Consider the following 27306-nt stretch of genomic DNA (forward strand, 5'->3'; position numbering starts at 1 on the left):
GACGTGCGACCTGTCCCAGACCTGCTGTTTTCAACTCTCTAGAGACAGCAGGAGCGGTAGAGATACTCTCAATGATCGGCTATGAAAAGCCAACTGACATTTACTCCTGAGGTGCTGACCTGTTGCACCCTCGACAACTACTGTGATTATTATTATTTGACCGTGCTGGTCATTTATGAACATTTGAACATCTTAGCCATGTTCTGTTATAATCTCCACCCAGCACAGCCAGAAGAGGACTGGCCACCCCTCATAGCCTGGTTCCTCTCTAGGTTTCTTCCTAGGTTTTGGCCTTTCTAGGGAGTTTTTCCTAGCCACCGTGCTTCTACACCTGCATTGCTTGCTGTTTGGGGTTTTAGGCTGGGTTTCTGTACAGCACTTTGAGATATCAGCTGATGTACGAAGGGCTATATAAATAAATTTGATTTGATAGAGGACTGAGGGTCTTCCAAATATTGAAAGTGTGTAAATAGTTATTTTGTAAATGTATATATTTTTTTCTTCATATTTTTTTCTCAATTTTTGGGGTGGTGGGGGGGGGGGGGGGGGGGGGGGGGGGGGTGTTAGAATACCATTTGGGCATTTTGTATATAGTTATTTGTTTCAAAATGTATACCTTCGCCAATTTGGCCACTTGGGTACATTTGGGCTACTTGTGACACCTGGGTGACTTCATGATAAATGTCATGTAGCACACTCATTTTGGAAGTTATCATTCTGAAACTTTGCACAAGTACTATTGCCCTCTTATATTTTTCACTGAAATCTAAACCAGATCTATTGTGTTATATTCTCCTACATTCAATTCACATTTACACACACTTCAGAGTGTTTTCTTTCAAATGGTACCAAGAATATGCATATCCTTGCTTCTGGGCCAGAGCTACAGGCAGTTAGATTTAGGTATGTCTTCAGGCAGAAATTGAAAAAAGTAGGGGGGTAGCTCTAAGAGGTTACTAATAGACCAATAACAAAGAGTTCCAAGCCTTTGCGAATTACAGCTAGTTTTCAGTTGTTTTCCCTCCCCACTCAGACCACTCCCAGACAGTCTAAGCTAAATTCTTGATTGAGAAAGTGCATTGCTAAAAAGCTATATTTGACCATCCTTTTAACCCATTTTAATGGAAATATTTTACAGTAAGGTACTTACAGTGCATTCAGGAAGTAATCAGGCGCCTTGATTTTTTCCACATTTTGTTACGTTACAGCCTTATTCTAATATTTATGAACCCCCCCATCAATCTACACACGATAACCCATAATGACAAAGCAAAAACAGGTTAAGATTTTATATAAAAAGGGAAATACATTTACATAAGTATTCAGACCCTTTCCTCAGTACTTTGTTGAAGCACCTTTGGCATAGATTACAGCCTCGAGTCTTCTTGGGTATGACACTACAAGCTTGGCACACCTGTATTTGGAGAGTTTCTCCCCTTCTTCTCTGCAGATCCTATCGAGCTCTGTCAGGTTGCATGGGGAGCATTGATGCACAGCTATTTTCAGGTCTTTCCAGAGATGTTCAATCGTGTTCAAGTCCAGGCTCTGGCTGGACCACTCAAGGACATTCAGAGACGTCCCAAAGCCACTCCTGCATTGTCTTGGCTGTGTGCTTAGGGTTGTTGTCCTGTTGGAAGAAATCTAGTCATGAAATCTATGCAGCCTACTCAATCACTTTTTATAGCTACTGTTTACAGGCCTCCTGGGCCATATACAGCGTTCCTCACTGAGTTCCCTGAATTCCTATCGGACCTTGTAGTCATAGCAGATAATATTCTAATCTTTGGTGACTTTAATATTCACATGGAAAAGTCCACAGACCCACTCCAAAAGGCTTTCGGAGCCATCATCGACTCAGTGGGTTTTGTCCAACATGTCTCTGGACCCACTCACTGTCACAGTCATACGCTGGACCTAGTTTTGTCCCATGGAATAAATGTTGTGGATCTTAATGTTTTTCCTCATAATCCTGGACTATCGGACCACCATTTTATTACGTTTGCAATTGCAACAAATAATCTGCTCAGACCCCAACCAAGGATCATCAAAAGTCGTGCTATAAATTCACAGACAACACAAAGATTCCTTGATGTCCTTCCAGATTCCCTCTGTCTACCCAAGGACGCCAGAGGACAAAAATCAGTTAACCACCTAACTGAGGAACTCAACTTAACCTTGCGCAATACCCTTGATGCAGTTGCACCCCTAAAAACTAAAAACATTTCTCATAAGAAACTAGCTCCCTGGTACACAGAAAATACCCGAGCTCTGAAGCAAGCTTCCAGAAAATTGGAACGGAAATGGCGCCGCACCAAACTGGAAGTCTTCCGACTAGCTTGGAAAGACAGTACTGTGCAGTACCGAAGAGCCCTTACTGCTGCTCGATCATCCTATTTTTCTAACTTAATTGAGGAAAAAGAAAAAAAAAAGAGCAATCCGAAATTCCTTTTTGATACTGTCGCAAAGCTAACTAAAAAGCAGCATTCCCCAAGAGAGGATGACTTTCACTTTAGCAGTGATAAATTCATGAACTTCTTTGAGGAAAAGATTTTGATTATTAGAAAGCAAATTACGGACTCCTCCTTAAATCTGCGTATTCCTTCAAAGCTCAGTTGTCCTGAGTCTGCACAACTCTGCCAGGACCTAGGATCAAGAGAGACGCTCAAGTGTTTTAGTACTATATATTTTAGTACTATATCTCTTGACACAATGATGAAAATAATCATGGCCTCTAAACCTTCAAGCTGCATACTGGACCCTATTCCAACTAAACTACTGAAAGAGCTGCTTCCTGTGCTTGGCCCTCCTATGTTGAACATAATAAACGGCTCTCTATCCACCGGATGTGTACCAAACTCACTAAAAGTGGCAGTAATAAAGCCTCTCTTGAAAAAGCCAAACCTTGACCCAGAAAATATAAAAAACTATCGGCCTATATCGAATCTTCCATTCCTCTCAAAAATTTTAGAAAAGGCTGTTGCGCAACAACTCACTGCCTTCCTGAAGACAAACAATGTATACGAAATGCTTCAGTCTGGTTTTAGACCCCATCATAGCACTGAGACGGCACTTGTGAAGGTGGTAAATGACATTTTAATGGCATCGGACCGAGGCTCTGCATCTGTCCTCGTGCTCCTAGACCTTAGTGCTGCTTTTGATACCATCGATCACCACATTCTTTTGGAGAGATTGGAAACCCAAATTGGTCTACACGGACAAGTTCTGGCCTGGTTTAGATCTTATCTGTCGGAAAGATATCAGTTTGTCTCTGTGAATGGTTTGTCCTCTGACAAATCAACTGTAAATTTCGGTGTTCCTCAAGGTTCCGTTTTAGGACCACTATTGTTTTCACTATATATTTTACCTCTTGGGGATGTCATTCGAAAACATAATGTTAACTTTCACTGCTATGCGGATGACACACAGCTGTACATTTCAATTAAACATGGTGAAGCCCCAAAATTGCCCTTGCTAGAAGAATGTGTTTCAGACATAAGGAAGTGGATGGCTGCAAACTTTCTACTTTTAAACTCGGACAAAACAGAGATGCTTGTTCTAGGTCCCAAGAAACAAAGAGATCTTCTGTTGAATCTGACAATTAATCTTAATGGTTGTACAGTCGTCTCAAATAAAACTGTGAAGGACCTCGGCGTTACTCTGGACCCTGATCTCTCTTTTGAAGAACATATCAAGACCATTTCAAGGACAGCTTTTTTCCATCTACGTAACATTGCAAAAATCAGAAACTTTCTGTCCAAAAATGATGCAGAAATTAATCCATGCTTTTGTCACTTCCAGGTTAGACTACTGCAATGCTCTACTTTCCGGCTACCCGGATAAAGCACTAAATAAACTTCAGTTAGTGCTAAATACGGCTGCTAGAATCCTGACTAGAACCAAAAAATTTGATCATATTACTCCAGTGCTAGCCTCTCTACACTGGCTTCCTGTCAAAGCAAGGGCTGATTTCAAGGTTTTACTGCTAACCTACAAAGCATTACATGGGCTTGCTCCTACCTATCTCTCTGATTTGGTCCTGCCGTACATACCTACACGTACGCTACGGTCACAAGACGCAGGCCTCCTAATTGTCCCTAGAATTTTTAAGCAAACAGCTGGAGGCAGGGCTTTCTCCTATAGAGCTCCATTTTTATGGAACGGTCTGCCTACCCATGTCAGAGACGCAAACTCGGTCTCAACCTTTAAGTCTCTACTGAAGACTCATCTCTTCAGTGGGTCATATGATTGAGTGTAGTCTGGCCCAGGAGTGGGAGGGTGAACGGAAAGGCTCTGGAGCAACGAACCGCCCTTGCTGTCTCTGCCTGGCCGGTTCCCCTCTTTCCACTGGGATTCTCTGCCTCTAACCCTATTACAGGGGCTGAGTCACTGGCTTTACTGGGGCTCTCTCATGCCGTCCCTGGAGGGGGTGCGTCACCTGAGTGGGTTGAGTCACTGATGTGGTCATCCTGTCTGGGTTGGCGCCCCCCCCCCCCTTGGGTTGTGCCGTGGCGGAGGTCTTTGTGGGCTATACTCAGCCTTGTCTCAGGATGGTAAGTTGGTGGTTGAAGATATCCCTCTAGTGTTGTGGGGGCTGTGCTTTGGCAAAGTGGGTGGGGTTATATCCTTCCTGTTTGGCCCTGTCCGGGGGTGTCCTCGGATGGGGCCACAGTGTCTCCTGACCCCTCCTGTCTCAGCCTCCAGTATTTATGCTGCAGTAGTTTATGTGTCGGGGGGCTAGGGTCAGTTTGTTATATCTGGACTACTTCTCCTGTCCTATTCGGTGTCCTGTGTGAATCTAAGTGTGCGTTCTCTAATTCTCTCCCTCGGAGGACCTGAGCCCTAGGACCATGCCCCAGGACTACCTGACATGATGACTCCTTGCTGTCCCCAGTCCACCTGGCTGTGCTGCTGCTCCAGTTTCAACTGACCTGAGCCATAGGACCATGCCCCAGGAATACCTGACATGATGACTCCTTGCTGTCCCCAGTCCACCTGACTGTGCTGCTGCTCCAGTTTCAACTATTCTGCCTTATTATAATTCGACCATGCTGGTCATTTATGAACATTTGAACATCTTGACCATGTTTTGTTATAATCTCCACCCGGCACAGCCAGAAGAGGACTGGCCACCCCACATAGCCTGGTTCCTCTCTAGGTTTCTTCCTAGGTTTTGGCCTTTCTAGGGAGTTTTTCCTAGCCACCGTGCTTCTACACCTGCATTGCTTGCTGTTTGGGGTTTTAGGCTGGGTTTCTGTACAGCACTTTGAGATATCAGCTGATGTACGAAGGGCTATATAAATAAATTTGATTTGATTTGATTTGATTTGAAGGTGAACATTCATCCCATTCTGAGGACCTGAGCACTCTGGAGCAGGTTTTCATTTTGGATCTATCTGTACTTTCCTCCGTTCATCTTTGCCTCGATCCTGACTAGACTCCCTGCCACAAAGGTCTGATTGATGGAGTGCTGCAGAGATAGTTGTCCTTCTGGAAGGTTCTCCCATCTCCACAGAGGAACTCTGTCAGAGAGACCATAAGGTCTCCTTGACCAAGGCCCCTCTCCCCCGATTGCTAAGTTTGGCCAGGCGGCCAGCTCTAGAAAGAGTCTTGGTGGTTCCAAACTTCTTCCATTTAAGAATGATGGAGGCCACTGTGTCCTTCGGAACCTTCAATGCTGCAGAAATGTTTGGTAGCCTTCCCCAGATCTGTGCCCCGACACAATCCTGTCTTTGAGCTCTACGGACAATTCCTTTAACCTCATGGCATGGTTTTTGCTCTGACAGGCACTGTCAACTGTTGGACCTTTACATACGTAGGTGTGTACCTTTTATTTAATCCATTTTAGAATAAGGCAACAAAAGTCAAGGGGTCTGAACACTTTACAAATACACTAATTGTTACCCATAAATTATTTAATATTTATATAAAAACAGCTGCATTTGGGTCTTCAATGAGTTACACAACTCTTCTTACTACTAGTCAGGAGTATATCAAAGTAGGCACTAGAGGTCGACCGATTATTCGGAATGGCCGATTAATTAGGGCCGATTTCAAGTTTTCATAACAATCGGAAATCGGTATTTTTGGGCGCCGAGTTACCGATTTATTTCTTTTTTACACCTTAATTTAATCTTTATTTAACTAGGCAAGTCAGTTAAGAACACATTCTTATTTTCAATGACGGCCTAGGAACGGTGGGTTAACTGCCTCGTTCAGGGGTAGAAAGACAGATTTTCACCTTGTCAGCTCGGGGGATCCAATCTGCAAGATCTTACAATCCAATCTGCAACCTTACAGTTAACTAGTCCAACGCAATAACGACCTGCCTCTCTCTCGTTGCACTCCACAAGGAGACTGCCTGGTACGCAAATGCAGTAAGCCAAGGTAAGTTGCTAGCTAGCATTAAACTTATCTTATAAAAAACCATCAATCATAATCACTAGTTAACTACACATGGTTGATGATATTACTAAATATTATCTAGCATGTCCTGTGTTGCATATAATCTGACTGAGCATACAAGCATACAAGTATCTAAATATCTGACTTAGCGGTGGTAGGCTGAAGCAGGCGCGTAAACATTAATTCAAACAGCACTTTCGTACGTTTTGCCAGCAGCTCTTCGTTGTGCGTCAAGGATTGCGCTGTTTGTGACTTCAAACCTATCAACACCAGAGATGAGGCTGGTGTGACCGAAGTGAAATGGCTGGCAAGTTAGCGCGCGCTAATAGCGTTTCAAACTTCACTCGCTCTGAGCCTTGGGGTGGTTGTTTCCCTTGCTCTGCATGGGTAACGCTGCTTCGATGTGGTGGCCGTTGTCATTGTGTTGCTGGTTCGAGCCCAAGGAGGAGCGAGGAGAGGGACGGAAGCTATACTGTTACACTGGCAATACTAAAGTGCCTAGAAGAACATCCAATAGTCAAAGGTTAATGAAATACAAATGGTATACAGGGAAATAGTCCTATAATAACTACAACCTAAAACTTCTTACCTGGGAATATTGAAGACTCGTGTTAAAAGGAACCACCAGCTTTCATATGTTCTCATGTCCTGAGCAAGGAACTGAAACGTTAGCACATATTGCACTTTTACGTTCTTCTCCAACACTTTGTTTTTGCATTATTTAAACCAAATTGAACATGTTTCATTATCTACTTGAGGCTAAATAGATTTTATTGATGTATTATATTAAGTTAAAATAAGTGTTCATTCAGTATTATTGTAATTGTCATTATTACAAATATTATTTTTTTTAATATATATATATATTTTTTTTTTTTTTTATTATTTTAAATTGGCCGATTTAATCGGTATCGGCTTTTTTGGTCCTCCAATAATCGGTATCGGCGTTGAAAAATCATAATCAGTCGACCTCTAGTAGGCACTGTCATATCCGCAGTGAAACAAGGGCTGGGTCATGACTGTACTCTAGTCTACCCTAAATGCAATTGATTGGAAAAGACTCGGGACTCTATTCGCCTAAATAGAATATTCAAGCAGGACTGAAAGTTAATTCTCTGGCATCTTGCAAAGAAAATGAAATGCCTCCTGATCTTGAAAGTTTCCATTTGAGAACATGCTTATAAGTAAGGCTGAGACAGGAAATGACAACCTTGTAACACTAAACTACAAGGCCATCAATGGGACAAAGTAAACAAGGTTGAACCAAGACAACAACAAAAAAATCCAAGCAGTGGCCCTCTTTAAAACATGTCCTTCAGTATCCTTACAACATAGTCACTAACGGCCCATTACTTGTTATTTGTAGCAGGTAAGTGCCAAGGGCCCTTTGTTTAACTGTGAACACTGTGTAGCCTATTTCCTCCAGTCACACAATACAGTAGACAGTACATAGACCCGAAAAAACATCCAATATGGCAAACAGGAAAAAAAATATTAAGTCTGGTTAGCCTTTAACCTGCCCCAGTATCTGTGCATTAGAGATGTTGACTATGATGTGTCTTTCTCTAACACCCTCGGCACGGTTTCTCAAAAGCGATGGAGCTTAGGCTCACAAGTGTTTAGGGTGCATCTTTCCAACAACAGCCAGGATGTAACAAGTGTTTAACAAAACACTATACAGGGAGAACGGTCGCTAGGTGCGTTGTTGGAGCAAGTGTCCATTCTGATAGGATCCAAAGAAAGGAAGCGCTGCTCTCGGATCAACATTGTCCATTCAAATCTTTACTTAAATTATAATTAATTCACAATACTGATGACGGATTAGCTCTTAGAAAGATATGACCATCTAAATCAGCAAATATTGAGGCTGCTTATTCCCAAATAATAATAATCGCTAAATCACTGATTTAGGCTACACATCATGAAATGTATTGGGACAAATTGCAATATCAAAATAACTCGATTGAACATGAAATGTATTTCAATATGATTGAAATAGGCCTATAGCCTACTGTTTTTATATTTTAATGCAGTCATCTCGATTTTCATTTGAAGCATATTTTTGAACACGTCGCTTGTGTGTATCAATTGCAAAGACATTTACAACTTCGTATTTGTAGTCACCTTTGTTCTGAAGTTATCGACGGTTACAAAGAGACGAAGAAACCATGTGATTCTATGTTTAGAAGGGGATCTGCAGTGTATAAAGTGACATGAGAAAGAGAAAAAAGCATCTAACGATGGATGCTATTTGGAGGTGTACCTGTGGATGTATTTCAAGGCTTGCCTTAAACTCAGTGCCTCTTTGCTTGACATCATGGGAAAATCTAAAGAAATTCAACAAAACCTCAGAATTATTTTTTTTAGACCTCTACAAGACTGGTTCATCCTTGAGAGCAATTTCCAAAGGTAATTGGCCTGAAGGTACCATGTTCATCTGTACAAACAATCGTACGCAAGTATAAACACCATGGGAGCACGCAGCCGTCATAACCGCTCAGGAAGGAGACACTTGTCTCCTAGAGATGAACATACTTTGGTGTGAAAAGTGCAAATCAATCCCAGAACAACAGCAAAGGACCTTGTGAAGATGCTGGAGGAAACAGGTATATCCACAGTAAAACGAGTCCTATATCGACATAACCTGAAAGGCCACTCAGCAAGGAAGAAGCCACTGCTCCAAAACTGCCATAAAAAAGCCAGACTACGGTTTGCAACTGCACATGGGAACAAAGACAGTACTTTTTGGAGAAATGTCTTCTGATGAAACAAAAATAGAACCGTTTGACCATAATGACCATTATTATGTTTGGAAGAAAAAGGGGGAGGCTTGCAAGCCGAAGAACACCATCCCAAACGTGATGGTGCTCCCGAACAAGCTAAAAATCCTCTTTGTCCTCTATGAGAATAACACAGTGCCACAGACGCAGCCCGCTCCTGAGGATGGGGGCTCTCGTTCTCCTTGGCCGATGTGAGTAAGACATTTAACCGTGTTAACCCTCGCAAGGCTTATTTATTTACTTATTGCCTTACCTCTGTTATCCTACCTCCTTTGCACACACTGTATATAAACTTTTTCTATTGTATTATTGGCTGTATATTTGTGTATTCCATGTGTAACTCAGATTGTGTTGCACTGCTTGGCTTTATCTTGGCCAGGTCGCAGTTGTAAATGAGAACTTGTTCTCAACTAGCCTACCTGGTTAAATAAAGGTGAAATAAATATATATATATTTTTTTTAAAGGCTGCCTGCCCAGACGGCATCTCTAGTTACATACTTTGAGCATGTGCAGACCAGCTGGCTGGAGTGTTTACGGACATATTCAAACTCTACCCATCTCCACATGCTTCAAGATGTCCACCATTGTTCCTGCACCCAAGAAAGCAAAAGGTAACTGAACTAAATGAATATCGCCCCATAGCACTCACTTCTGTCTTCATGAAGTTCTTAGCGAGGCTAGTTAACCTTTTGCGTGTAGGGGGCAGTATTTTCGTTTTTGGCTAAAAAACGTACCCATTTGAAACTGCCTATTTCTCAGCCCCAAAAACTAGAATATGCCTATAATTGTCAGATTAGGATAGAAAACACTCAAGTTTCCAAAACTGTCAAAATATTGTCTGTGAGTATAACAGAACTGATATTGCAGGCGAAAGCCTGAGAAAAATCCAATCAGCAAGTGCCTCTTATTTTAAAACCTTTCTGTTCCTATGCAAGCCTATCCTCCATTTAAAGAGATACCAACCAGATTCCTTTTTCTATGGCTTCCCTAAGGTGTCAGTCTTTAGACAGTTTCAGCCTTTTATTTTGAAAAATGAGCGTGAAGGATCACATTGCGTAAGTGGATAGGTGGGGGCTCTCAGAGTGAGTTTTTGCGCTACAGAGTAAAGCTGCAATTGTTCCACCCGCTGTTATTGAAAAACCTACACACTCGGTTGATATATTATCTAATATATATTTTAAAAACAACACGAGGATTGATTATAAAAAACGTTTGACATGTTTCTGTGGACATTATGGATATTATTTGGAATATACGTCTGCATTGTCGTGACCGCTCTTTCCTGTGGATTTCTGAACATAACGCAACAAACAAACGTCTGTATTTTGGGTATAAAATCATCTTTATGGAACAAAAGGAACATTTGTTGTGTAACTGGGAGTCTCGTGAGTGAAAACATCCGAAGATCATCAAATGTAAATGATTCATTCGATTGCTTTTCTGATTTTCGTGACCAAGCTTCCTGATGCTAAGTGTACATAATGCTATGTTAGGCTATCGATAAACTTACACAAACACTTGGATTGCTTTCGCTGTAAAGCATAATTTCAAAATCTGAGACAGGTGGATTAACAAAAGGCTAAGCTGTGTTTTGCAATATTGCACTTGTGATTTCATGAATATTAATATTTTTTAGTAATATTATTTGACTATGCTATTCAGCGGTTGCTGACGAAAATGATCCCGCGACAGGGATGGGTAGCGTCAAGAAGTTTTTAAACAGGCCTGTAGCACTCACGTCCGTAGCCATGAAGTGCTTTGAAAGGTTGGTAATGGCTCACATCAACACCATTATCCCAGAAACCCTAGACTCACTCCAATTTGCATACCGCCCAAACAGATCCACCGATGATGCAATATCTATTGCACTGAATACTGCCCTTTCCCACCTGGACAAAAGGAACACTTATGTGAGAATGCTATTTATTGACTATAGCTTAGCGTTCAACAACATAGTACCCGCAAAGCTCATAACTAAGCTAAGGATCCTGGGACTAAACACCTCCCATCTGCAACTGTATCCTGGACTTCCTGACGGGCCGCCCCCAGGTGGTGAGGGTAGCTAGCAACACATCTGCCACGCTGATCCTCAACACTGGAGCTCCACAGGGGTGCGTGCTCAGTCCCCTCCTGTACTCCCTGTTCACTCACGACTGCATGGCCAGGCACAACTCCAACACCATCATTAAGTTTACAGATGACACAACAGTGGTAGGCCTGATCACTGAGATGATTGTGGACTACAGGAAAAGGAGGACCGAGCACGCCCCCATTCTCATCTACAGGGCTGTAGTGGAGCAGGTTGAGAGCTTCAAGTTCCTTGGTGTCCACATCAACAACAAACTTCATTGTCCAAACACAACAAGACAGTCGTGAGGGCACGACAAAGCCTATTCCCCCTCAGGAAACTAAAAATATTTGTCATGGGTCCAAAGATCCTCAAAAGGATTTATACAGCTGCAACATTGAGAGCATGGTTGAGCACTGGTTGCATCACTGCCTGGTACGGCAATTGCTCGGCCTCTGACCGCAAAGCACTACAGACGGTAGTGCGTACGGCCCAGTATATCACTGGGGCTAAGCTGCCTGCCATCCAGGAGCTTTGACCTTGCAGTACATGTTAGAGGTCGACCGATTAATCGGAATGGCCGATTAATTAGGGCCGATTTCAAGTTTTCATGATCTGCTTTTTTTTTCACCTTTATTTAATCTTTATTTAACTGGGCAAGTCAGTTAAGAACACATTCTTATTTATTTATTTTTTTAAGTGTATTTATTTTTTTTTACCCCTTTTTTCTCCCTAATTTCGTGGTATCCAATTGTTGTAGTAGCTACTATCTTGTCTCATCGCTACAACTCCCGTACGGGCTCGGGAGAGACGAAGGTTGAAAGTCATGCGTCCTCCGATACACAACCCAACCAAGCCGCACTGCTTCTTAACACAGCACGCATCCAACCCGGAAGCCAGCCGCACCAATGCGCCGGAGGAAACACCTTGGTTAGCGCACACTGCGCCCAGCCCGCCACAGGAGTCGCTGGTGCGCGATGAGACAAGGACACCCCTACCGACCAAGCCCTCCCTAACCCGGGCGACGCTAGGCCAATTGTGCGTTGCCCCACGGACCTCCCGGTCGCGGCAGAGCCTGGGCGCGAACCCAGGAACTCTGATGGCACAGCTGGCGCTGCAGTACAGCGCCCTTAACCACTGCGCCACCCGCACATTCCTATTTTCAATGACAGCCTAGGAACGGAGGGTTAACTGCCTTGTTCAGGGGCAGAACGACAGATTTTTACCTTGTCAGATCAGGGATTCAATCTTGCAACCGTATAGTTAACTAGTCCAACGCCTGTTACGCGAATGCAGTAAGAAGCCAAGGTAAGTTGCTAGCTAGCATTAAACTTAATTAATCATAATCCCTAGTTATAACTACACATGGTTGATGATATTACGAGTTTATCTAGCGTGTCCTGTGTTGCATATAATCGATGCAGTGCGCATTCGCGAAAAAGGACTGTCGTTGCTCCAACGTGTACCTAACCATAAACACCATTGCCTTCCTTAAAATCAATACACAGAAGTATATATTTTTAAACCTGCATATTTAGCTAAAAGAAATCCAGGTTAGCAGGCAATATTAACCAGGTGAAATTGTGTCACTTCTCTTGCGTTCATTGCTCGCAGAGTCAGGGTATATGCAACAGTTTGGGACGCCTAATTTGCCAGAATTTTATGTAATTATGACATAACATTGAAGGTTGTGCAATGTAACAGGAATATTTAGACTGATGGATACCACCGGTTAGATAAAATAAGGAACGGTTCCGTATTTCACTGAAAGAATAAACGTCTCGTTTTCGAGATGATAGTTTCCGGATTCGACCATATTAATGACCTACGGCTCGCATTTCTGTGTGTTATCTTATAATTAAGTCTATGATTTGATAGAGCAGTCTGACTGAGCGATGGTAGGCACCAGCAGGCTCATAAGCATTCATTCAAACAGCACTTTCGTGCATTTTGCCAGCAGCCCTGCTGTTTGACTTCAAGCCTATCAACTCCCGAGATTAGGCTTGTGTAACCGATGTGAAATGGCTAGCTAGTTAGCGGGGTATGCGCTAATAGCGTTTCAAACGTCACTCGCTCTGAGACTTGTAGTAGTTATCCCCCTTGCTCTGCATGGGTAACGCTGCTTCGAGGGTGGCTGTTGTCGTTGTGTTCCTGGTTCGAGCCCAGGGAGGAGCGAGGAGAGGTACAGAAGCTATACTGTTACACTGGCAATACTAAAGTGCCTATAAGAACATCCAATAGTCAAAGGTTAATGAAATACAAATGGTATAGAGAGAAATAGTCCTATAATTGCTATAACTAAAACCTAAAACTTCTTACCTGGGAATATTGAAGACTCATGCTAAAAGGAACCACCAGCTTTCATATGTTCTCATGTTCTGAGCAAGGAACTTTAACGTAAGCTTTCTTACATGGCACATATATAGATAGCACTTTTACCATCTTCTCCAACACTTTGTTTTTGCATTATTTAAAGCAAATTGAACTTGTTTCATTATTTATTTGAGGCTAAATTGATTTTATTGATGTATTATATTAAGTTAAAATAAGTGTTCATTCTGTATTGTTGTAATTGTCATGATTACAAATAAATTTGAAAAATCACCCGATTAATCGGTATTGGCTTTTTTGTCTTCCAATAATCGGTATTGAAAAATCATAATCGGTCGACCTCTAGTACATGTGCATCAAAGCTAGGACTGAGAGACTGAAAAACAGCTTCTATCTCCAGGCCATCAGACTGTTAAATAGCCATCACTAGCCAGCCTCCACCCAGTACCCTGCCCTGAACTTAGTTACTGTCACTAGCCCGCTACCACCCGGTTACGCAACCCTGCACCTTAGAGGCTGCTGCCCTATGTACATAAACATGTAACCACTGGTCACTTTAATAATGTTCACATACAGTTTCTCATTTCATATGTATATACTATATTCAAAATTGCTCCTCCTAATATTTAGACATTTCTTAATTCCATTATTTTACTTTGAGGTGTGTGTATTGTTAAATACTACTACACTGTTGGAGCTAGGAATTCAAGCATTTCGCTACACCCGAAATAACAACTGTGTAACAACTGTGTAACGCGTAACAAGAAGTCCTATGAGTGTCATTTTTTTTTTAAACCCCATGACACCACCTATTTCAGTAAATACATCCACTTCCTAGATGCACCACCTAGACCAACATTAAATTACAAACAAATCATTAACATGAAAAGGCCTTCTGACGGATGCTGTACAAACTGTGCATAGCAATTGAGTGGGCCACATTTCAGATGTTCAAGATCATTCGCTAAATGTGTCAGTCAATTCCAGAGACCAGGAGCAGCGAGGTGTCTAGCTAGACTGTCATCTGAAACTGGAGAAATTAAGGGACAGCGCCCACTCGATATCCTAGTTTCAATTTCATATTCTTATCCACAGCTTGTTTCTCAAATCTCACGCTTCTTCGTGACTGGGTAAATCTCATCATTCTCCATGCTATGCTTCACCGGCGTTTATACAAGCGAACCAAACAGAAAACATTAACGAGCTAGCTGCTGTACAGTCAGTCCAATGTTAACTCGTAGCCCCTTACCTTAGCCGCAAAGGAACCCATGATTTTTTTTAGGTCACCTTTATTTTAACAGGGAGTTATGTTGAGACGAAGGTCTCTTTCACAGCTGAGCCCTGTATACACAGGATAGTCCGGATAGCCATGCATGTAGGACATTGTTATTGTAAACTTTGGAAATTTAGCAGACTAACGTTTGCTTGCTAATTGTTTAACTACCTAGAAAGCCCACCACTGCTCTGAAAAGCTGAGCGTTAGCTAGCTAACGTTATAGCTACAGGCTGCCTAGCTAGCATTAGCTAGTTACAACAAATATGTATTACAAACATTCATGGTCAAGCAAGTGAAAAGCTTGCTAACGTTCAAATCAAATGGATTCACCACATAACGTTACTTTGTAAACAACAGGTGAAATGTTTACATCAGGGCAATAAGAAAGACATGTGAAAGACATGTGGAACGTATTTTAACCTAGCTAGCTATATATCGTGGTTTGTTTAAACCTGTTACGCAGTATCAATTTATACCAAGTCGCCGGGAGAGATAATTTGATGGAAAGACAACCCAAACCATACAGCATGGCTACCAGTCAACATAGCTAGCTAGCGAGCTTCATCTGAAGCTACTTACTTCTCTAGCTAACGTTAGTTAACCATAATTGGCAACTTTGGGTTGCGTTTTATGTTATATTCAACTGCTTACATATAAAATACACTCAGCTATTAAATGGCGAAATTCCTACCTGCAACTACGGGATACGTCCTTATTTTTCTTCTTAAACCCTCAAATCCACTCATGGATCTCACTAAGGTCCGCCTCCAGCATAACAAATGAGGGGATTCGATTAATCTGGCCCCGGTAGACGAATCTTGCACCGGCGAAAATGGATCGCATTCGTTTTGGAACCGGGCTGTCTCCCGGGAGTGAGCCAGGTACCAGTTTAAATGAAAACTATACTGAACAAAAGTATCAACGCAACAAATTCAAAGATTTAACTGAGTTACAGTTCATATAAGGAAATCAGTCAATTGAAATAAATGAATTAGGCTGTGTAAAGCATATGCCCGCCCAGCCAATCAGAATGAGTTTTTCCCCACAAAAGGACTAACACACATAAATACTAAGGTCCTGGGCTGGTGTGGTTACACGTGGTCTGTGGTTGTGAGACTGGTTGGACTACTGCCAAATTCTCTAAAACAAAGTTGGAGGCGACATATGGTAGAGAAATGAAAATTGAATTATCTGGCAACAGCCCTGGTGGACATCCCTGCAGTCAGCATGCCCATTGCACGTTCCTTCAAAACTTGAGACATCTGTGGCATTGTGTTGTGTGACAAAACTGCACATTTTAGAGTGATCTTTTGACCCCAGCACAGGGTGCACCTGTGTAATGATCATGCTGTTTAATCCGATTATTGATATACCACATCTGTCATGTGGATGGATTATCTTAAATGCTCACTAACAGGGATGTAAACAAATATGTGCCCACATTTTTTGAGAAATATGCTTTTTGTGCAAATGAACAATTTCTGGAAACTTTTATTTCAGCTCATGAAACCAACACTTTACATGTTACGTATCTTTGTTCAGTATATTTAATGGAAAAGAGATTGTATGTTTCTGGAGGCTGCCTTGTCAGCCTGGTCTCATAGACAAGATGTAACATAGTAAAGTTAAATCCTGGGGTCCACACAAAACACGAAGCATTACATAATACAGAACATGAACAGATCAGACAAGAACAGCTCAAGGACAGAACTACATCGATAAAATAGGCACATGTAGCCTGCATATCAATATATACACACAAACTAAATAGGTCAAATAGGGGAGAGGCGTTGCTTTATCTGGTTTTTGAAACCGGGCTTGCTGTCCAATTGAGCAATATGAGATGAAACGGAGTTCCATGCGGTAATGGCTCTATATAGTACTGTATGCTTTCTTGAATTTGTGCTAGATTTGGGGACTGTGAAAAAAGCCCTCGTGGCATGTCTGGTGGGGTAAGTGTGTGTGTCAGAGCTGTGTCTAAGTTGACTATGCAAACAATTTGGGATTTTCAACACATTAATGTTCCTTACAAAAAGAAGAAGTGATGCAGTCAGTCGCTCCTCAACTCTTAGCCAAGACAGACTGGCATGCATAGTCTTTACAGTGGGGCAAAAAAGTATTTAGTCAGCCACCAATTGTGCAAGTTCTCCCACTTAAAAAGATGAGAGAGGCCAGTAATTTTCATCATAGGTACACTTCAACTATGACAGACAAAATGAGAAAAAAAATCCAGAAAATCACAGTGTAGGATTTTTTATGAATTTATTTGCAAATTATGGTGGAAAATAAGTATTTGGTCAATAACAAAAGTTTATCTCAATACTTTGTTATATACCCTTTGTTGGCAATGACAGAGGTCAAACGTTTTCTGTAAGTCTTCACAAGGTTTTCACACACTGTTGCTGGTATTTTGGCCCATTCCTCCATACAGATCTCCTCTAGAGCAGTGATGTTTTGGGGCTGTTGCTGGGCATCACGGACTTTAAACTCCCTCCAAAGATTTTCTATGGGGTTGAGATCTGGAGACTGACTAGGCCACTCCAGAACCTTGAAATGCTTCTTACAAAGCCACTCCTTCGTTGCCCGGGCGGTGTGTTTGGGATCATTGTCATGCTGAAAGACCCAGCCACGTTTCATCTTCAATGCCCTTGCTGATGGAAGGAGGTTTTCACTCAAAATCTCACGATACATGTCCCCATTCATTCTTTCCTTTACACGGATCAGTCGTCCTGGTCCCTTTGCAGAAAAACAGCCCCAAAGCATGATGTTTCCACCCCCATGCTTCACAGTAGGTATTGTGTTCTTTGGATGCAACTCAGCATTCTTTGTCCTCCAAACACGACGAGTTGAGTTTTTACCAAAAACTTCTATTTTGGTTTCATCTGACCATATGACATTCTCCCAATCTTCTTCTGGATCATCCAAATGCTCTCTAGCAAACTTCAGACGGGCCTGGACATGTACTGGCTTAAGCAGGGGGACACGTCTGGCACTGCAGGATTGAGTCCCTGGCGGCGTAGTGTGTTACTGATGGTAGGCTTTGTTACTTTGGTCCCAGCTCTCTGCAGGTCATTCACTAGGTCCCCCCCCCCCCCCGTGTGGTTCTGGGATTTTTGCTCACCGTCCTTGTGATCATTTTGACCCCACGGGGTGAGATCTTGCGTGGAGCCCCAGATCGAGGAAGACCTGGTGCAGGTCTACAATTTTGTTTCTGGTGTCCTTTGACAGCTCTTTGGTCTTGGCCATAGTGGAGTTTGGAGTGTGACTGTTTGAGGTTGTGGACAGGTGTCTTTTATACTGATAACAAGTTCAAACAGGTGCCATTAATACAGGTAACGAGTGGAGGACAGAGGAGCCTCTTTTAAAGAAGAAGTTACAGGTCTGTGAGAGCCAGAAATCTTGCTTGTTTGTAGGTGACCAAATACTTGTTTTCCACCATAATTTGCAAATAAATTCATTAAAAATCCTACAATGTGATTTTCTGGATTTTTTTTCTCATTGTGTCTGTCATAGTTGAAGTGTACCTATGATGACAATTAACAGGCCTCTCTCATCTTTTTAAGTGGGAGAACTTGAACAATTGGTGGCTGACTAAATACTGGGATGTACTGGGCCATACGCACTACCCACTGTAGTGCCTTGTGGTTGGAGTCCGAGCAGTTGCCATACCAGGCAGTGATGCAACCAGTCAGGATGCTCTCGATGGTGCAGCTGAAGAACCTTTTGAGAATCTGAGGACCCATGCCAAATCTTTTCAGTCTCCTGAGGGGGAATAGGTTTTGTCGTGCCCTCTTCATGACTGTCTTAGTGTGTTTGGACCATTCAGTTTTTTGGTGATGTGGACACCAAGGAACTTGATGTTCTCAACCTGCTCCACTGCATCCCCTTCGATGAGAGTGGGGACGTGCTCGGTCCTCCATTTCCTGTAGTCCACAATCATCTCCTTTGTCGTGATCACGTTGAGGGAGAGGTTGTAGTCCTGGCACCACACAGCCAGGTATCTGACCTCCTCCCTATAGGCTGTCTCGTCGTTGTTGGTGATCAGGCCTACCACTGTTGTGTCATCGGCAAACTTGATGATGGTGTTGGAGTCGTGCATGGCCATGCAGTCATGAGTGAATGAGGAGTACAGGAGGAGACTGAGCACGCACCCCTGATGGGAATTCCGTTGAGGATCAGCGTGGCGGATGTGTTGTTACTTTGTTAAATGCATTTGGTCAAAAAAAAATTCCAACAGTTTGCTAAGTAAGAGCTGGCAGCAAGCTGATAGGTCTGCTGTTAGAACCAGGCCGCTTTACCACTCTTGGGTAGCGGAATTACTTTGGCTTCCCTCCCGGCCTGAGGATTCTAGACTCCTCTAGGTTCAGATTCAAGATATGACAGATAGATGGAAAGCTACTGAGGATGGTAGCTGACTTTATAGCCACTCGTAAATTGTCAATACTAGGAGGTTAGTCATTATTGATCGATAACAATAATTTTCCCGCCTCTCCCACACTAACTTCACAAAATTCAAACTTGCAATGCTTTTCTTTAATTATTTGTTTTTTTTTAATGCATGAATACGATGGATCACTGTTCACTGTTGGCATTTCCTGCCTAAGTTTGCCCACTTTGCCAATAAAGTAATCATTAAAATAATTGGCAACATCAAATGGTTTTGTGATGAATAAGCCATCGGATTCGATGAAAGATGGAGTTGAATTAGTCTTTCTTCCCATAATTTCATTTAAAGTACTATAAAGTTTTATATCATTGATCTAGGCTTCATAATACCGTTTCCTCTTCTTTTTGTTGAGTTTAGTCACATAATTTCTCCATTTGCAGTAAATCAGCTAGTCAGATTATTTGCCACTCCTTTTGCCCCGTCTCTTTCAACCATACAGTTTTTATATTCCTCATCATTTCATGGTGCCTTAACACTCCGTTTCTTAACAGGTGCATGTTTATCAATAATTGGAAGAAACCATTTAATAAATTCATCAAGTGCAGATCTCTTATACACACTTTTAGGCCCAGCTTTTGGAACTTTGGCTTTCCTGGATATAGCCACTATATTGTGATCACTGCATCCAATGGGTACGGATACAGCTTTAGAACAAAGTTCTACAGAATTGTGACAAATCTGATCGATACATGTGGATGATCTTGTTCCTGTAGTGTTTGTAAACACCCTGGTAGGCTGATTAATAACCTGAACCAGATTACAGGCACTGGTTACAGTGAGAAGCTTCCTCTTGAGCGGACAGCTTCATGAAAACCAGTCAATATTCAGGTCCCCAAGAAAGCAGACCTCTCTGTTTACATCACATACACTGTCAAGCATTTCATACATATTATTTAGATACTGACTGTTAGCACTTGGTGGCCTATAGCAACACCACAAAAGAAAAGGCTTTAGATGTGCCAATTGAATCTGCAACCACAAGACTTCAATAACACTTGACATAAGATCTTATCTAGGCATTAAAGGGATATGGCTCTGAATATATACAGCAACACCTCCCCATAATAATTTATGTCTCTTCTATTGATGTTATATCCTTGTATTGCTACTGCTGAATCATCAAATGAATGATCTAATTGAGTCTCAGAAATGCCTAATATATGAATGTTATCTGATGTTTGCAAGTTATTGATTTCATGAATCTTATTTCTAAGGCTACATATATTAATATGGGCCATTTTCAGCCCTTTCCTGGGTAGCTTATCAGAGATATACATAATATGGAAAAGAGCAAACAAAGCAAAAGCAAGATAAAAAAATACAAGTCAATAAATACATTCAGCAGTCTGTTAATCAATTGGTGCGTGTGTGTTGCAGGGTTGAAGCTACGAACCCATTGGCTTGGCTCTCTCACCCCTTCCAAGCTTCTGGGAGGGAGGATGGACAATGAGCCTCTCATAGCGGATGTAAGCATGTCACAATGCGCTCTGGCAGCTTTCATGGCTGGGATAAGTCCTCGTTGAGGAAGATATACGTTCCTCTCAAGTTCTTGGCTCTTTCCAGAACAGCTACCTTGTGCTTCTACCTCATGAACTTGACCTCTATCTAGCTGGGCCTGTCCCCTGGTCCGATGGTGGGTTTTCCAATCCTGTGGGCTCACTCCACCTCAAATCTTTCTGTGGTCCATCTTAAATTTCTCAGAAATCATTTCCCTCACTTTGTCCTTATACTCTGTCCAGGACTCATGTGGAGATTCTGCAATTCCGTCCGCAACCATGTCGTTCCGCCTTGATTATCCCTCGAGATTTCTCCATCATTGATATCATGGATTCACACACAGAACTGATGTCCCCTCTCAATGACATAGGGGTGGCAGACAGCCGCAAACCCAGAACAATCCACTGTCTCAGCCACAATGGCTAAACGCGTTGCGGGCTGTGTTCAAGCCCTCAAGAAAACCCTGATAGCTTGATAGGCAGCTAGCTAGCAGCTAGGCTATCTGCTATGCCAAATAGATCCTCAGACCCGGCCTTGATCGTCAGAATCACTGGACAGAGAATAGCAGTCCCAGCAACTGATTCCAACTACGTCGATGGGTCCAAACTCAAAAGTTAGCTAGCTACTAAGAAACTTTTCAAAACAACAAACTTTCCAAAACAACAAACCAAGCTCTCCCTCGTTCCGCGTTCAACAGGAAATTACGATTGGGGTCAATGTCCTGAAATCAGCCCGTATGATGCATTTTCCACATGCATGTAACTCAAATGGCTAGCAACCCCAAGGTTGCGAGGTCGAATCTCATCACGGACAACTTTAGCAACATTAACGACTTACCCCTTTTTAGCTACTTTGCAAAATACTTAGCATGTTAGCTAACCCTTCCCCTAACCTAAACCCTTTTAGCTAACCCTTTAGCCTAATTCCTAAACCGAAACTTAACCCTAATCCCTAGCCTAGCTAATGTTAGCCACCTAGCTATAATTCTCATAAGCTTTTCGAAATAGTAACATTTTGTATGTTTTGCTAATGCGTAACATATAATACGAAATGGGTGATGGACATCCACAAATTAATACATACCATACAAAACTTTACATATCATACTAATTGGAGATTCTCAGATTTACATACAGAATAATGCGAAATGCTCTGAGACCAGGTTGGCATTGTAGACATGACCAAGATGAGCAGATTACTGTTCATTTGAGAAGGGCTCTCCTCCATCACCAGCTTTTACCTTTTCACATCACGGGCCATAGACTGCTGCCCCGTAGCTCAGCATAATCGAATGTGCCCAATAGCAAGGGACGTAAAGTATCCATGCTGGTAGCTGGTATAGGCAACTTATTTTATTATTTTATTTTTGTAAAGCACTTCAAAATATACAATATAGAAAAACAGAGTATACAAACAACAGTCAGGGGAATGAAGACAAGACATTACATGAAGACCTTGTAAAAACTGCAAACATTGAAAGTTTTTTTTGTTATGAGAATAAGAAAGTGTTTATACAGTATATTATTATATCTTTAAGGGCGTTGTACTGCTGCGCCAGCTGTGCCACCAGAGACTCTGGGTGGCAATAATGACAATTACAACAAAACTGAATTAACACTTATTTTAACTTAATATAATACATCAATTAAATCAATTTAGCCTCAAGTAGATAATGAAACATGTTCAATTTGATTTAAATAATGTGTTGGAGAAGAACGTAAAAGTGCAATATGTGCAATGTAAGAAAGCTAACATTTCAGTTCCTTGCTCAGAACATGAGAACATATGAAATCTGGTGGTTCCTTTTGACATGAGTCTTCAATATTCCCAGGTAAGAAGTTTTATGTTGTAGTTATTATAGGACTATTTCCCTCTATACCATTTGTATTTCATTAACCTTTGACTATTGGATGTTCTTATAGGCACTTTAGTATTGCCAGTGTAACAGTATAGCTTCTGTCCCTCTCCTCGCTCCTCCCTGGGCTTGAACCAGCAACACAGCAACAGCCACCACATCAAAGCAGCATTACCCATGCAGAGCAAGGGAAACAACCACCCTAAGGCTCAGCGCGAGTGAAGTTTGAAATGCTATTAACTCGGGAGTTGATAGGTTTGAAGTCATAAACAGCGCAATGCTTGACGCACAAGGAAGAGCTGCTGGCAAAACGCACGAAAGTGCTGTTTGAATGAATGTTTACGTGCCTGCTTATGCCTACCTCCGCTCAGTCAGATGCTTAGATACTTAGATGCTTGTATGCTCAGTCAGATTATATGCAACACAGGACACGCTAGATAATATCTAGTAATATCATCAACCATGTGTAGTTAACTAGTTATTATGATTGATTGTTTTTTATAAGATAAGTTTAATGCTAGCTAGCAACTTACCTTGGCTTACTGCATTTGCGTACCAGGCAGTCTCCTTGTGGAGTACAACGAGAGAGAGGCAGGCCCTTATTGCGTTGGACTAGTTAACTGTAAGGTTGCAAGATTGGATCCCCCGAGCTGACAAGGTGAAAATCTGTCTTTCTGCCCCTGAATGAGGCAGTTAACCCACCGTTATTGAAAATAAGAATGTGTTCTTAACTGACTTGCCTAGTTAAATAAAGATTAAATGAAGGTGTAAAAAAATAATTAAAAAAAATCGCCCAAAAATACCGATTTCCGATTGTTATGAAAACTTGAAATCGGTCCTAATTAATCAGCCATTCCGATTAATCGGTCGACCTCTAAAACTTACCCTAGTAAAACTGACTAACCTACTGATCCTCGACTTCGGTGATGTCATCTACAAAATAGCCTCCAATACTCTACTCAGCAAACTGGATGCAGTCTATCACAGTGCCATCCGTTTTGTTAGCAAAGCCCCTTATACCACCCACCACTGCGACCTGTATGCTCTAGTCGGCTGGCCCTCACTACATATTCGTCGCCAGACTCACTGGCTCCAGGTCATCTATAAGTCTATGCTAGGTAAAGCTCCGCCTTATCTCAGCTCACTGGTCACGATAACAACACCCACCCATAGCACGTGCTCCAGCAGGTATATCTCACTGGACATCCCCAAAGCCAACACCTCTATTGGCCGCATTTCCTTCCAGTTCTCTGCTGCCAGTGACTGGAACAGAATTGCAAAAATCGCTGAAGCTGGAGACTGATATTTCCCTCACTAACTTTAAACATCAGCTATCTGATCAGCTAACCGATCGCTGCAGATGTACATAGTCCATCTGTAAATAGCCCACCTAATCTACCTACCTCATCCCCATATTGTTTTTATTTACTTTTCCACTCTTTTGCACACCAGTATCACTACTTGCACATCATCATCTGCCCATTTATCACTCCAGTGTTAATCTGCTAAATTGTAATTACTTCGCTACTATGGCCAATTTATTGCCTACCTCCTCACAACATTTGTACACACTGTATATACTTTCTTTTTTTCTATTGTGTTATTGACTGTATGCTTGTTTATTCCATGTGCAACTCTGTGTTGTTGTTTGTGACACACTGCTTTGCTTTATCTTGGCCAGGTCGCAGTTGTAAATGAGAACTTGTTCTCAGCTAGCTTACTTGGTTAAATAAAGGTGATTTAAAATTAAAATGTAGTAACCAAATATGATATAACAAATCAAAATATATTTTATATTTGAGATTCTTCAAATAGCCACCATTTGCCTTGATGACAGCTTTGCACACATTGACATTGTCAATTGACATTCTCTCAACCAGCGTCACCTGGAATGCATTTCAATTAACAGGGGGGCCTGTTTTTGATGTTCACTATTATTCTAGAATGTAGAAAATAGTAAAAATAAAGAAAAACCCATGAATGAGTAGGTGTTCTAAAACTTTTGACCGGTAGTGTATATGATCTAAAACAAATCTACAGATATCTTCTCACAGCTTCCAGGTATAAGAGCAATACCCAAATAAATGTAAAGCAGTCTCCGGATGTTCATTACAGAAGGTACAGGAAACATCCATGTCTTTTTTTCCCTTTTCAAGATAATGTTTAGTAGGGTAGCACTTGTGAATTAATTTATAAAGAAACTTCTTTAATCGTATTAGTTCAAATAAACTTTTGAGAAAGACACCAAACATTTTCTAATTAATATTTCTTAAAAAGCCATTCCAGAAAGACATGACATATGGGACTGAAACAACATCACATTGAAATAAGGCACATATTTTCCTATTGTTTTTCAAAACAGAAGGAGAGGAACCCATCTTTCCTACAGTTCAGTCAACTGGATCAGGAGAAGGTAATGAAGAGGGGATAGATTTGTCTACATCCTTAAAAAGTACAATAACTCCAGAGGGGATTGCATCAAAAACTACAGCAAATTCCTTTGGAGTTATCGGTATCTTACAAAAAGCAAGAATTCAGCACAATTAAATAAAATACCTTTATCATTGAACAGTTGTTTTGTATCCATTTCTCAAAAATAATGACTTGCCTTAACATAAGATATCTCTATTGTTCCAGGTAAAATATCTGTGTGGAGATAAATTGTGCTTGTAGGTCAAAGACCATGCTAAAAAGGGATTGTTTATGGAATTTAAATCAATCAATCTCGATTGTTTTCAATATTGTAATTACACAGTATGAGAAGTAGGAAAATCAAAGGCTTTATACAAATCCAAAGAGTATAAAACTCTCATCAGAGACCAAATCTGAGTAATCTATGATATCTAATACCAGTCTAACATTGTTTGAGATGTGTTTATTTCTCATAAACCCTGACTGGGACTCATCTATAATGGCACCCAAAACAGCCCTTCATCATTTAGCAACGACAAGTGCTATTATTAACTTGTAATCGTTATTTAAAAGGCAAATTGGACGCCAATTATCAATGAGTAACAAGTATTTTGGGGGTTTAGGAATTATAGTAATTAAACCTTGCTTTAGAGTGGGAGGGAGTGCTTCATTGGCTATACTGTCAGAGTGCACTTCCAATAGAAAGAGAGACAATTCTTTGGGAAAACTTCGCAGAATTCTGCAGTAATACCATCAACCCCAGAGGATTTGTTAATTTGAAGGCGATCAATAGCCTCTGTAATTTCCTCTAAAGAGATGGGATTATCACATCATTCTTGATCAGAAGAATCAATAGTTAACATTTAGAAGAGAATTGTGAGTGAGGCCTTGCTCACAATTAATTCTGTGGCAGCACAATGACCAAACAATATACTGTATGTGAGGCTCGATCATATCTTACTTAGATCATGACACTTGTGAGGAGGAGTCCTTGTTAAACTTTGACACAAAGTAGTCTGTGATAAATTGCACAATATGTTTCATCTGAATAATCCATAAATTATGCCTTTTTTTACTCAAAAACAAGTTATATGAGCTCAGGTCAATGAGGCCTACAGGCCATAAATAGCAAATAGAATTTCAAAAATTGTAATGTTCACAAGAACTTAAGTTGATAAAAAGATCAAACACAACATTAGGTGATAATATATGTATTATTATGGATTTATAATCAACTATAATGGGTTGGTCATTTTGGACCGGGAACACTGAATGAATTAACATGAAACGAACACAACAGGAGGGTTAATTAACTCAGCTTTATCCGTATCTGAAAAACTGTTAGGTCTCTGGAAGAGCGAGGTAATTCTTGATATAACATTTTCCTCTTCTATCCTTCTGGTCTTTACAAGATCACTGCTATATTTTCTTAAATATTTAGCCATTTCAAACGGTAGAAGCCTCTGGCCTTTATTCAAAAAATGTATAGTAAAACCTATATCAAATTTGACTATTTCATGTTTTAATATGAAGCTATTCAGTTTCCAGTGTGAAGCTTTGCATTGACTATTATTACAGGGAAATATTGAAACTTGTATGCAAATAGCTCTATTGTCTGTTGTTAAGAATATGAATAGAAACCTCGTTTCTTAAGCCTTCTGAAACCATAGTCAATAAGTGAACGTCTAGTACATGTTTTACACCAGGTATAGGATCTCTCAAGAGGAAACTTCTCTCTCCATATATATCCACTAGATCAAACTTCTGCATAAATAACTATAGATTGGCATTCAGTGAAGTAGACTGCCGCTGAGGCCACTTATCAAGATAATTATCTAAAGCAATATTAAAATCTCCACCTATTAAGAGTAAGGAGCTGGGAAATTCAGATACCCAATATAAAATTCGATTTTCTACAGCATCAAGAAGTTACACCCATAAACAGTAACCAAAATCGTTTGACTAAATTAAATTATACGACAAAGAGAATAACCACTTGAGTCACGATCTGAATGCAAAATGACACCACCAAAACAATGTTTTAATGTAGCAACACCTACTGATCGTTCCGAACAATGTGAGAGCCAAATATCATTTACCCAATTGCGACCTCCAAAAGTAAGCATCATTTACAGTAGAAACAAACCGTTTTCAGTTGCTTAAGAAAAAGAAACAATGCTTTATGTTTCACAGTGTGTCTTAACCTCCTAGCATTAAGAGAAACTATTGACAAAGAC

At 41.1% G+C, this 27306-nt stretch overlaps 1 protein-coding gene across 4 annotated transcripts in view; it reads right to left on the reverse strand.

Moving 5' to 3' along the window:
* LOC139418586 (kelch-like protein 13) overlaps nucleotides 1–15629 on the reverse strand; it is a 100341-nt gene extending 84712 nt beyond the window's left edge. The window contains exon 1 of one of the 4 annotated variants that reach the window (XM_071168168.1): nucleotides 15550–15622. The gene's annotated coding sequence lies outside the window, so the exon portion shown is untranslated. Of the gene's footprint in view, nucleotides 1–15437; nucleotides 15477–15549 lie in introns of those variants that run through there. The other 3 variants (XM_071168170.1, XM_071168171.1, XM_071168169.1) reach the window with 3 other exon arrangements.
* Between the last annotated feature and the right edge of the window lie 11677 nt (nucleotides 15630–27306).

This window comes from Oncorhynchus clarkii, chromosome 10 (genome assembly GCF_045791955.1).
Source record: "Oncorhynchus clarkii lewisi isolate Uvic-CL-2024 chromosome 10, UVic_Ocla_1.0, whole genome shotgun sequence".
NCBI lineage: Eukaryota > Metazoa > Chordata > Actinopteri > Salmoniformes > Salmonidae > Oncorhynchus > Oncorhynchus clarkii.